General features: G+C 33.4%; 1 protein-coding gene across 2 annotated transcripts in view; it reads right to left on the reverse strand.

The window, feature by feature from the left end:
• Positions 1-8,234: 8,234 nt before the first annotated feature.
• The window catches only part of LOC144838374 (uncharacterized), a 70,340-nt gene continuing 65,229 nt past the window's right edge, over positions 8,235-13,345 (reverse strand). The window contains exon 3 of one of the 2 annotated variants that reach the window (XR_013611630.1): positions 8,235-8,667. The gene's annotated coding sequence lies outside the window, so the exon portion shown is untranslated. Of the gene's footprint in view, positions 8,668-12,856; positions 12,899-13,345 lie in introns of those variants that run through there. The other variant, XR_013611632.1, reaches the window with a different exon arrangement.

Consider the following 13,345-nt stretch of genomic DNA (forward strand, 5'->3'; position numbering starts at 1 on the left):
TCCGAGAAGACTTGTTCCACAACCATAACTGGAGCGAGTCGGCCTCGCGATATGCCGATATTGATGGATCTTTAGGTCCTTGTCATTTTGACAAGCAATCTATCAACAGGACACACTCGCCTTGCCAAGATAGGAACTCGTAACAGTATTTTGATCTTAAGTCTGGCTGCTACAAATACCAACAGTACTGCACGCTTACTATGTATTATTCTCCGCGGCGCGCGATGTCTGTTAAGGGTCGTGGACCTGATCGTGTCGCAGCCACAAATAAAACCTTTGATCTCCGGAGCTTTGGCTTTGGTTAAACTTATAAGCTGACCCTTACGTAAATGAGATAATGACAACATGTTATTTCAATTTTCAAAATGTATTGGTTGTACGTTAAACATCTATCAACTTTACACACTAACAGTACGTTCAGTTATTTTCCTCTTGATTGTGCTATAGAAAACGTCAACAAATGCTTGTCTAAAAGTTTCATTCACAACATTATATATCAACGGATTTACAGAAGAATTGAAATAACTTCCAAAGCGACAAACAGTCACTAGCCAATCTAAATCCTTTCCAATAGAATCTAAAATAATTAACATAATAATGACATTCAACGGTATCAAGCAGAGAACATAAACTGTAACTGTCACAAAAACTGTCCAGAATATTTTCCTCTCAGATTTTGAACGTGGGTCCGTCTTGCAAGAATTCTTTACAACATTTCGGGATTGTCTTAATGAATAAATCATAAGAAAACATAAAGTTACAATAATCACATTAAAGAGTATATTAACAACAAATTGAAACATCCACAACGCTGTACTTACTTCAATGTAGGTTTGCTTTATATAACAGAAAGTTGCGCGATTTGAGATGCCTCTATACATATCAGGCCAAGGAAGAATGACGTAGACACGTTCGAAAGCAATGAAAAATTGTACACAATTCACCGACAAAAAAAATATCCATATAACTGCACATATTTTAACAGATCTTGAGAGAGTACCAAATCCACTTCTTTGAAACCAATAAGGTTTACAAACTGCCATATAACGTTCAATGGAAAGCCAAAATATCGTAGTAACTGCTACATGCCATGCAACCGTAGTAAAGTAACTTGGCAGTTCACAATTCAAGTTCTTCCCATCTATGTCATCAATCGTATACGGTACCGACTTTAACTTAAGAACAAAAAAGGGTCCCACTATTAAAGATATTGTATCAGCTATTGCCAAATTGGCTAGATACATATAAACTGATTTATGTAATTTACTCACTATAACAATAAATGTCGTCATGTTTCCGACAATTCCAAAAGCGATCACAACAGGAATGATATAGTAACGTAAAATCGTCTCCCAGTCACTAGGAAGGAACATATCTATGTAATAATCATATTGACTCGTGTTAAATGTTGAATACGCGTATTCTGCATCATAGGATGCTTTGTCACCTGAAAGTGACATTTTTGTATTCCGGACTGATCTGTTTCGCAATTAAAAAAAATTATCGTTTCAACAGTTTGTACTGTCTATTATAAAAATAATAGAGGGCGCTCTATTTAACAATTTTGGAAGGGCTGTTGTGTAATTCAACAGGTAATGATAATTGAATCACGATATCCAAAAGGCAACATTATACATGAATTCATATCTAAAACTAAACAGAATATATAGTAAGTTATAAATGTGAGGATCTTAGGTGCTATAACAAATTAAAATATACAGTGTAGGTGATAGCGATGCCAGTTTTCGCTTTAAAGGCCCGTTTACACTAGGACGATAAAGATCGACGATAAATAAACAAATATGCATTGTTCATACACAAAACAAAAGAAATCTAAACAGTTTTTATTCTAGAACTATTTAGGAACCATCTATGCTTAATTTGATGAAAATTATATTTTCACATGTCCAATCAAATAACGTCATGATTAGTAAGAGCAATAATATCGTGACAATACAACGATATTTTTGGTTTTATTGATCATGACGTCATTTGATTGGATTTTTAAAAATATTATTTTTATCAAAGACAGCATAAATGAGTATTCTATAATTCTAGAACGAAAACCTTTCTAAATTATTTTGTTTTGTGTAAGAAAAAGGCATGCTTATCTATTTATCGCCGATCGTTATCGTCCTAGTGTAAATGGGCCTTTAAAATATATTTGGAATTAAAAACAAGATTACGAATTATGTCCTTGACAATACAGAAATAATTAATCAATATACATCAGGTATAATTTATTTTCATTTCACTTCAGTTATTAGTAATCTACATTTATGAATAATTCACAACTTCGGAAATACTTTAAATTAAATTAAAACTTACTAACGGAACGACTATATTATAATAACATTGAAAGGAACCAAATAGACGGAATGTTCGGAAACGGCACAGTTATAGTAACTGTAACTTTATCAAGTTGTTTTGATATACGGACAGCACACATTCACGTAATCATTTTAGCATTTCAAAATTATTATACACTTTAAATTACAGTTTCTTCATCAATCAATCATAGAGTATCGGAAATGTTCTATTTCGGAATTATTTCTGTTTCGAAATAAAAAATATCTTTTCAAATAAAATAAAATAGGATACGTTTAGCGTATATTCATTAAATGCATTAGCTGTTTACAATAGAGAGGGGGATACATCACAGAATAATAGTAATAATATACTATACTGAAAAAAATATGTTTGTTTAAAACGTAATATACCAACTTAATCTAGCCAAATCATTATCCTCATTGCTTTGAATAAAACAAATCATATTTTATACAATTGTGCATCAACTAAATTACTGGTTCCACAATCAATGGACTTAGTGGTAGGCCTATTCTTTACTTATTATTACCGTTGTTCATATATTGTACAAACTTTAATATAGGTTTCTTTAAAACGACATGTAGCTAAACGAGAAACCTTTATACATATCAGGCCAAGGAAGAATGACGGATACTCGTTTGTGACCAATAAAAAATTGGACAATATTGGTCGGCAAACAAAAAATCCATATAATTGCGCATATTTTTACCGATCTTGAGAGAGTACCAAATCCACTTTTTTTAAACTTATAAGGTTTACAGACTACCATACAACGTTCAACAGAAAGCAAAAAAAATCGTTACATGCCAGAGACAACAGCAGTAATGTATCTCATCAGTTCAAAAATCAAGTTGTTCCCATCTATGTCATGAACTTAATGTTTAAAAAAACGTAAACTGATTTGTGAAATTTACTCACTATAACTATAAATGTCGTCATGTTGCCGACAATAGGGAATTTGCGAAACACGACGGGAAGCCACAGGACGGTGCTCATGAATAATTTATGCATGAAATAATATTTGAACTTCTATTTTTTTTTGTAATAAATAAATAATAACATTTTTACTGGGTTAAAATGGCTGTGCTAAAAGCGGCCCCTAGCTAGGAAGGCTAGGTGTATGCTGTATCACCAGAGCCAAGTGATTCAGAACAAGGCCAACAGCCATAATTCGCGTGCTAAAACGCATAGTGATACCGGACCGACAGACAGACCGACAGACCGACCGACCGACATAGTGAACTATAGAGTCGCGTCCACGCGACTAAAAACAGGCCCCGATCACGAATGTAAATATTATGTGTGTATTGTTTTGTTAGTGTTTTTCTCTGCCAAGATCACAAGTATCATTGTACGAATCGAATCTGAATCTGAACTAATAAAACGGCTATGTCGACTGTATATGATTTTACGCTCTACTGCCTAAAGTGACAACAACTGGAATAATATTTTAACGTAAAATTGTCTATCGGTCACTTACGTAAGAATCGTTAATAACGCAACGCAAGTGATCGCAAGCAATAAAATCCCGGTTTCCTGTTAATTCGCGATAAATCGACGTATCAGACGGAGATTCGATACCCCGGTTTCCTGTCGATCGTCTATTTTTCTTGCGTTTACGTCGATTTCACCAAAATATTGTCGTAAGCGGTTTCCTGTCAAATGTTGGTTTCTTACGTAAAATCGACGTAACAATCGTAACTGACGTTAGAAAAACTGCCTCTTACGTCGACAGGAAACCAGCCTGAAGGAACATATCAATGTAAGCGACTGTTTTCCCGTATTCGGATTCATCATATGCATTGTCGACTAAAAGTAACATGTTCGAACGTTCCTCAGATCTTTTATTTCGTAATTAAAAATTATCGTTTCGAAAGAAAAAAATTAGTTCATTCATTCATTCATAATAACATTTATTTCTTATCATTTCAAAGTTAACATAATAACAATTTAAATATAAATAATTAAGAGGCAAAACCCAGAAAGTAATAACATTTGGAGGTTTCCCTCCAAAAAAACTTGTGACGGGTAGCCAGTTAAAAAGTTGTAATCCTATTGGGGTTTAAACAAACAGAAACAAAACAAGACAAACAAACAAGTAAAACAAGACAACGACAAGTTAATAATAATAAAATACTATGGAAGCACAGAAAACCAGAATAAACATGTTGTTTTATTATTATTAGTTATATATGGAGTAGAATTTGTTTAAGTTTAAAAGAAAATTTATTTTTTGAAGGTGCCAATTTAATTTCGTCGGGGAGATCATTGAATAATTTGGTGCCACTATAACGGATATTATGTTGCATTAATGTTAATTTGGTAAGGGGATGGTGGAGGTTACAGGAGGATCTAGTTTTATGGGTATGAATACTATTATTTTTTATAAAGCTGCAAGAAAGTTTAGTTGGAAGTAGACAGTTGACATGTTCATAGACGAAGGTGCATTGTTGGAGGATATTGATGTTTTGGACAGTTAATAATTTAAGGTCAGAGAAAAACTCACTAGTGTGATCTAGGGATGACACACCAGAGATGAGGCGAATAGCTTTTTTTTGGAGAATAAAGAGTTTGTTGAGGTTTGAAACATAGTTGTTTGCCCAGACAATATTACAGTAAGAAATAAAAGGTAAAACAAGTGAACAATAAATCATTCGAAGGACTTCTTTGGGCAAGTAAAATGAAAGACGATATAAAATTCCAATATTTTTCGAAATTTTAGTTTCGATTTCTTTAATGTGGTGTTTGAAGTTTAGTTCTTCGTCTATTTCTACTCCAAGAAATTTGGTATGCTTAACAAGAGGAATGTTGTGGGCAGCAAGGTAAACATTATGAGTGTCGTTAATCAAAGCTTGGTGTCGAAAACCAAAAAGCATAAAATGACATTTGTTAATATTTATTGAAAGTTTGTTTGCATTGAAATAATCGTTCACGTTCTTCAATTCCCTATTAAAAGTATTGAAAATGAAATCAAAATTAGTGTGTGAATAAAAAATGGTTATCAGCATAAAGATAAAAAGAAAGGATGTAGGATGCATTTGGTAAATCATTGATATACAATAAAAAGAAGAGGGCCTAATAGAGACCTTTGAGGAACACCACAAACAGAAAAAACATTGTTGATATAGGTGCATTGAAGTCGATTAGACAGATAATCTTTGAAAAGGTCAAGAGTAATGCCACGGATACAATAGTTAAAGAGTTTTGACAGTAAAATAGTGTGATCAATGGTATCGAATGCCTTAGACAGATCTATGAATAGGCCAGACGAAAACAACTTATTATGAATAGCATCCACAATGTTGTTGGTAAGATCAATTAAAGCAAAAGTGGAATAGTTTTGTCTGAAACCATATTGCTTATTGTAGAGAATGTTGTGTCGGTTAATGAAATCATACGTACGGTCATAGATAGGTTGTTCAAGAATTTTTGAAAAGAAAGTAAGAACAGAAATTGGTCGATAATTGTTGGGATCAGATTTGTTACCTTTTTTGTATATATGAGTGACCTTTGCTGTTTTCATGCTTTTAGGGAAAGATCCTGTGGATAAAGATAAGTTGCAAATATGAGTAAGTGGAGAAAGAATAAGGTCTATTGATTTTTTAACAACATTGCCACATATATCGTCAATTCCAGCAGCCTTATTGTTTTTGAAAGAGTTGACAATTTTAAGAACCTCATGTTCCGAAACTGGAGATAAAAAAAGGGAATTTGGAGTAGGAGGACTAAGATAGTGACGGAAACTATTGATAGAACGAGTGTCGATTTCTTTTGCTAATTTAGGCCCTATATTGGTAAAATGGTTATTTAATAAGTTGGACACCATTTTCGGGTCTTTTGTTAGATTTCCATTACTCATTATCTCAATGTTAGGAATTGTGTTGTTTGATGGTTTAAGTATAGAGTTTATAGTACGCCAAGTAGCTTTAATATTGGATTTGTTTTCATTAAAAAAGTTTTTATAATAATCCACTTTAACACTTTTAGAAGATTATTTAACTTATTACGATACTTTTTGTATTTCAATATATTAGCTTTGGAAGGGTGCCGAATGCTCTTGAGATAAAGTTTTTGTTTGTATGAGATGGAGGTTAAAAGCCCGTTGGTCATCCAAGGTTTTAGTTTCTTTTAGTTTTAGGTGGATCTAACAAAGGGAAGCTCCTATCATATAGGGCTTTGTACTTTACGAAAAAAGACATCATTCCACGATGTTATTGACAGATCATTTCGAAAATGATGAATATTGTTTTCATTAAATGTTCTAAATTTACGCTTCTCTTTGTCTGTAGACTTACTTGAATTAGTAATGTTCACAGTGAAAACGGGAAGGTGATCAGTTGCGTCACTAATGACAATGCCGCTCATTGAAGAGTCTAGACTGTTTGAAAAAATGTTATCAAGAAGAGTGGCAGAACTGAGAGTTATTCTTGTGGGTTTGTGGATAAGAGGATAAAAAGAATTGTTAAATAGACAATGGACAAAATCATTTAAAAATAACATTTTTACTGGGTTAAGTTGATAGTAAATTGATTAGATGACTGCTTACAAAGTACTAGATGGTGTGATGAAACCATGGAGTAACTTTACGCCATGGATGAAACACAGATTAATTCTGTAGGCCGGTGTAAACAACGTTAAAAGTTACCAGGGTCGCGTAACCACCAGAGTGAGTGATGCGGAATGTATTCAGCGTCAAGTGAATCCGGGACAAACCCGTGCACTTGTATGTTTGCGTTTTACAGTACCGGGTATTTTTTCCCGGTTTGTTGATATCCTCGCTAACCATAGTATTTAATTTATATAAAATTAAGATAAGACTGAATTTGTTTATTCGCTTATTTAATAAATACAACGTATGGTTATTTTTTATTTATTTTTTATTTCAAGAAATATTATTCTTCACCACAAGTAGACTCAATTTTTTGTATTGCCATAAAAAAATTGTAGGAGGTATAATTAGAGAAAGCCGTTAATAGGGCGCCTCTTCGTGCGTGAGAGGGCGATATTTCGATTAATCTAGAACATTAACAGGGGTTGGTATTTTGCAGTGTAAACACACGAAACCGGTGTCATTCCCGGGTTAATGAATCAGGTGTGAAATGGAAATTTATCCGGATAAGACACGGGTTTGTTCTAAACTAGGCGGTGTAAAAGGGGTATTAGTACGGAGTTATGGCACAGATGGAAACGTTGAACTGACATTTTCGCTTGTAAATATTCTTGTAAAATAAATAAAATCATTGCGACATGCGTCCTTGACACTATTAATATACATCAGATAATTTATCTTCACTTCTATTAATAGGCACATTTATGAATAATTCAACACTTTTGACACACTTTAATTAAAACTTACTAATAACGACTATACTACTAATGTTGAAATAATCGAAATAAACCAGCTTGGAAAAAAGCTCGATTTTAGTAACTGTAACCACTGGATTACAACAAACACAATTCTTTAATAAAACGTCTATACTACATTATATATCAAAGCATTTACAGATGAATTTAAATATGTTTCAAATCGAAAAATAATCAACATTGTGGGCTTCATGCCGAAAATATAAATAATGACTGTTACAAAAACTGTTTACAGTATTTTTCTAGTGTCTGGTCACCAGGTAGATGTGTCTTTAAGATTATTAGTAATACATGAATAACTGCCCTGTCAGATAGGTGGTAATCTTCCTGAAACAGAGACAAGTTCACCGGGGTATCCCCTACTTGTCTCGAATGATAAAATGCGTTCTTTAAAATGTATACTGGACCCACGGTTCATAGTCCTTATCCGAGAAGACTTGTTCCACAACCATAACTGGAGCGAGTCGGCCTCGCGATATGCCGATATTGATGGATCTTTAGGTCCTTGTCATTTTGACAAGCAATCGGAGCATCCTGTTGCTAAATTGCTTTGGTTAAACTTATAAGCTGACCCTTACGTAAATGAGATAATGACAACATGTTATTTCAATTTTCAAACTGTATTGGTTGTACGTTAAACATCTAGCAACTTTACACACTAACAGTACGTTCAGTTATTTTCCTCTTGATTGTGCTATAGAAAACGTCAACAAATGTCTAAAAGTTTCATTCACAACATTATATATCAACGGATTTACAGAAGAATTGAAATAACTTCCAAAGCGACAAACAGTCACTAGCCAATCTAAATCCTTTCCAATAGAATCTAAAAAAATTAACATAATAATGACATTCAACGGTATCAAGCAGAGAACATAAACTGCGACTGTCACCAAAACTGTCCAGAATATTTTCCTCTCAGATTTTGAACGTGGGTCCGTCTTGCAAGAATTCTTTACAACATTTCGGGATTGTCTTAAAGAATAAATCATAAGAAAACATAAAGTTACAATAATCACATTAAAGAGTATATTAACAACAAATTGAAACATCCACAACGCTGTACTTACTTCAATGTAGGTTTGCTTTATATAACAGAAAGTTTCGCGATTTGAGATGCCTCTATATACATATCAGGCCAAGGAAGAATGACGTAGACACGTTCGAAAGCAATGAAAAATTGTACACAATTCACCGACAAAAAAAATATCCATATAACTGCACATATTTTAACAGATCTTGAGAGAGTACCAAATCCACTTCTTTGAAACCAATAAGGTCTACAAACTGCCATATAACGTTCAATAGAAAGCCAAAAAATCGTACAAATTGCTACATGCCATGCAACCAAAGTAAAGTAAGCTATCAAGGGATCGGACAGTTCACAATCTTTCCCATGTACTTCAATCGTATCGTATGCCGATATTAACTTAACTTTCCAAAAGGGTGCCATAATTAAAGATATTGTATCAGTTATTGCCAAACTGGCTAGATACACGTAAACTGATTTGCGTAATTTACTCACTATAACAATAAATGTCATGATATTGCCGACGATTCCGAAAGCGAGAACAACAGGAATAACATTGTTGCGTAACATCATGTCCAAGTCACTAGGTAAGAACGTATCAATATAAGCATCATATTGACTCGTGTGAGATGTTGAATACGCGTATTCGGTTACATCATAGGATGCATCGTCGACTGAACATGACATGTTTTTTTCTGAACTGTTTCTCGGACTTATCTTGTTTATAAATAAACTTTTAAAGTTTTCACTGCTTTTCTTATCGAAATATATTTCTACTTTAAAATAGCGTAACCGTACATAACATAATAGAAACGACTCACAATCAACAGAATCAACACAATCAACAGAACGAACTCCTCCGATGACGTGAACGAATCCGTGTTTAATGACACGATCAAAATAGCGTTTGGAAACTGAGCAAAATACTTCGCAAAATAACAGAGGGCGCGCTATTTGGCCCATATTGAAGGTATAGATAACTTTTGATGTTAATCAGCTTTTGTGACGTAATCAATATAACCATAACTCGATTGTATACAAGACTATTGGTATAAATTGCTTACCAATTTACAAAAACAAATTTAGGACGTTAACATAAACAATGCAATAACATATACAATATTTGTCATCTAAAAATATGCAATGAAAGGAAAATAGGTTGAGTAATATAAATAGTCAATGCATAAATAAATGGTTTATATCAATCTGTAATCAAACGTACACTTTCTTTTTCCACCAGCGCGCGGACGGCCATAAAAAAAACTACATAATGCGCTGTTAAATTGACTATCCCAAACACACGGTCTGATTTTAATCAGGTTCGGCGATTGGCGGTGACGTAGATGAAATAATCAGTAGCCAATCGCCGGGAACTACAATAATAAAATATCCTACAAATTAGGGAGATTCATGAAAAATCCGCACCTATAGGTTGAAAAGCAAAATGAACACAAGCACATCAACTAGAGTGGTTCTACAATCAGTATTGCTTAATGGTTAGGCATATTAGTCTTAGTTTATTTCTTAATAGATTACGGTACTATATTTTTATCATTAAACAGATTTTTATCAGAAATATTATCTAATGATTTTTATGAGGCATGCTAATATAATATTTTCTTTTTTAAGGATCTTTTAACTCCTATTTAAATAATTAAAGAAATATATATTGCTTAGAAGCAATTGGCTTAATATATCAGTGATTTGCTTGTTTGTAATAGATTATTTTATTATTCAGTAGTTTTAAAAATGGAATGATACATTAAAAATGCTGAAATAAAGTAATGGATTATAATATTACAAAAATCATATGCAGGCCAGCTGTCGAACATACTTAGATGAACGATCTTAGGCCAGTAGCACTAACATCAGATCAAAAGATGCGAACGAATTCTTCTTAAATATCTGGCACCTCTAGTTACTGACTATGTTTATCCATTACAATTTGCCTATATTTAGGTCTGGAAGTACCGTATAGCCTGGGTGCAGAAAAGTTAATAATACACATTTGCGGGAAAAAAGTATAGGAAAATTTGTTTTGGTTTTTCTGATAGAGTATACCATATAGAATGTCAGAAAAAAATCCCCATCCCAGGGTCTTGGGGAAAATTTGTTATGCCACTTTTAAATTTTGGCCTATATAAGTTATAACACACACAAATTCCTATTAACACACACAAATACCTATATATAGGGGATAGGGAAAATCAATTACCGGTTTTTGTTACTTGCAGTTGTGCTTTAATTATTAAAATTAGTAGAGGCTTACTTTAATAACTACTTCTCATAGTAGTTGATGAATCAAGTCAAAACGATGACGTCATCATGCCAGAATCCAATATGGCGTCCAATTTGGCGGGAAAAACAGGGTATTGCTAAACCCCGCAAACCCCCGCAAACCTCCAAAAAACATAGCAAACCCCACCGAACCAACATAAAAGTGATTGAATCATGGAGTGTACGACCCACTTGGTATATAACATATTAAATTTCTACTGTTAACTACTTATTTTGGGGATAAAACATCATTTTTTGGTTAAAAATTAGGAATCATTTTTTACAAAAAAAATGATGTTTTAACCCAAAAATAAGTAGTTAACAGTAGAAATTTAATTTTTTTTTTTTACATGGATATACCCAGTGGGTTGTACACTACATAATTAAATCACTTTTATGTTGGTTCGGTGGGGTTTGCTATGTTTTTTGGAGGTTTGCGGGGGTTTACGGGGTTTAGCAATAACCTGTTTTCCGCCAAATTGGACGCCATATTGGATTCTGGCATGATGATGTCATTGTTATCGACTCGATTTATCAACTACTATGAGAAGCAGTTATTAAAGTAAGCCTCAGCTAATTTTAATCATCATAGCACAACTCCAAGTAAAAAAAAACGTGAATTGGTTTTCCCTATCCCCTATATATAGGTATTTGTGTGTGTTAATAGGCATTTGTGTGTGTTATATAGGCCAAAATTTAAAAGTGCCGTAAACAATTTTCCCCAAGACCCTGGGATGGGGATTTTTTTTTCTGACATTCTATATGGTATACTCTATCAGAAAAACTAAAATATATAATATATACTTTTTTCCCGCAAAATTTGTACTGCACCCAGGCTAGTAGATACATTTGTTTTTTTAATTTTAAGCTTTTAGGAACATGACTATGATTATCAAAAGTAAATTAATCACTGTCATATAGGTGGTACCCTCGTGGCACAGGTTTTTAGTCGTGTTCAACGCGACTCTTCAGCTCACTATGTCGGTCGGTTGGTCGGTCGGTCGGTCGGACGGTAAACACTAACTCAAATGTGAGCACGCGACTGCAGCCATGTATATTGCTTTGTTTTTATGTGAAGCAGTTCAACGGGGTAAACCACTACAAGTCTGGAATGATGAACAGAGTGCACACGGGTAAACAGTGTACACTGGACATACGGTTTATAGTCTATATATGAGAAAACTTGTTCCACCACCAGGCCTCGAACCCATGTCACTTTTAGGTACGGTAAACGACTTCCCTGCCTCAACTGTTGTGGCCAATCGAAACGTCCAGACATTCTCAACCATACTTTAATTACTTTTTGAAAAACATGATACACGGCAAAATTAACTTTACTTATATATCTACATACACATAACTTAAGCTTTGTCTACACTATCAAACTAGTTTACAAGAAAGTGCAATATGCCCAAATATGGTAGTGATATGCCCAAATATGGTAGTAATATGACATTATGGTGTCCATATTATAAAGTCACACCACATTTGTTTTAGTCACATAAAGTTTGATAGTGTAGACAGAGCTTTAGGGGAAATATTTAATGACGAATCATAGTTAACTTTATCTGAGACGAAAGTGAAAGTGTTGTCGACTGGACGTGACAGTTTGCACTTGAAAATATTCTTTTTGTAATTAAACTCGTTTAAATTTTAAACTGCGCCCTTGAAAATTGATTACTGAAAACAATATCAGGTAATCTCCTGAATCTTACAATCGATAGACATAACATTTATTAATAATTCATCATCTTCGTTCAGAACTATAGATTACTAAATTAAAAACGTAAATAATAAATAATGACGAACACATTATAGGGCAGTCCACTTACCACAAAATGACGTCGAAACCTGACTGTAAGAGTATATTATCAAAAGTACTTGAGCTTGTCAGGATAACTGGCATTAGATAATTGTATGTAATTAAAAAAAAAAAGTTATGATAGTCATCAAAATCAAAAAGAGAAACAAAGGCGGAGCAAGGGTTGAGGCGGTAATTTGTTGTACATAATTCGTTACTATTCCTACAGCGATTAAAATTGAAGTGACTAAAACCAAGTATTTAAAAATTATTATTTATAAATCGGAGATCTGGCTTTATGAATGGCCTAACTTCTCTCTCTAGCCTTGGAAGGTTGCTTCAATGTGGATTAATTAAATAATCAACATTTATTTTCTATAACATTACATGGCTGTTATTAAACTTAATTACATAATTTACTGTATCTCTTTTAGGCCTATTTCATACTGAAAGATAAATAATCAATTAAAATATACGGTATCGTCTGTTGCTTTTTTTCCCGGTAAAACCTTCATAGTTGCGCATCACTCCTTTAACTTTAAAAT

Source organism: Antedon bifida, chromosome 1 (assembly GCF_963402885.1).
Source record: "Antedon bifida chromosome 1, ecAntBifi1.1, whole genome shotgun sequence".
Taxonomy (NCBI): Eukaryota; Metazoa; Echinodermata; class Crinoidea; order Comatulida; family Antedonidae; genus Antedon; species Antedon bifida.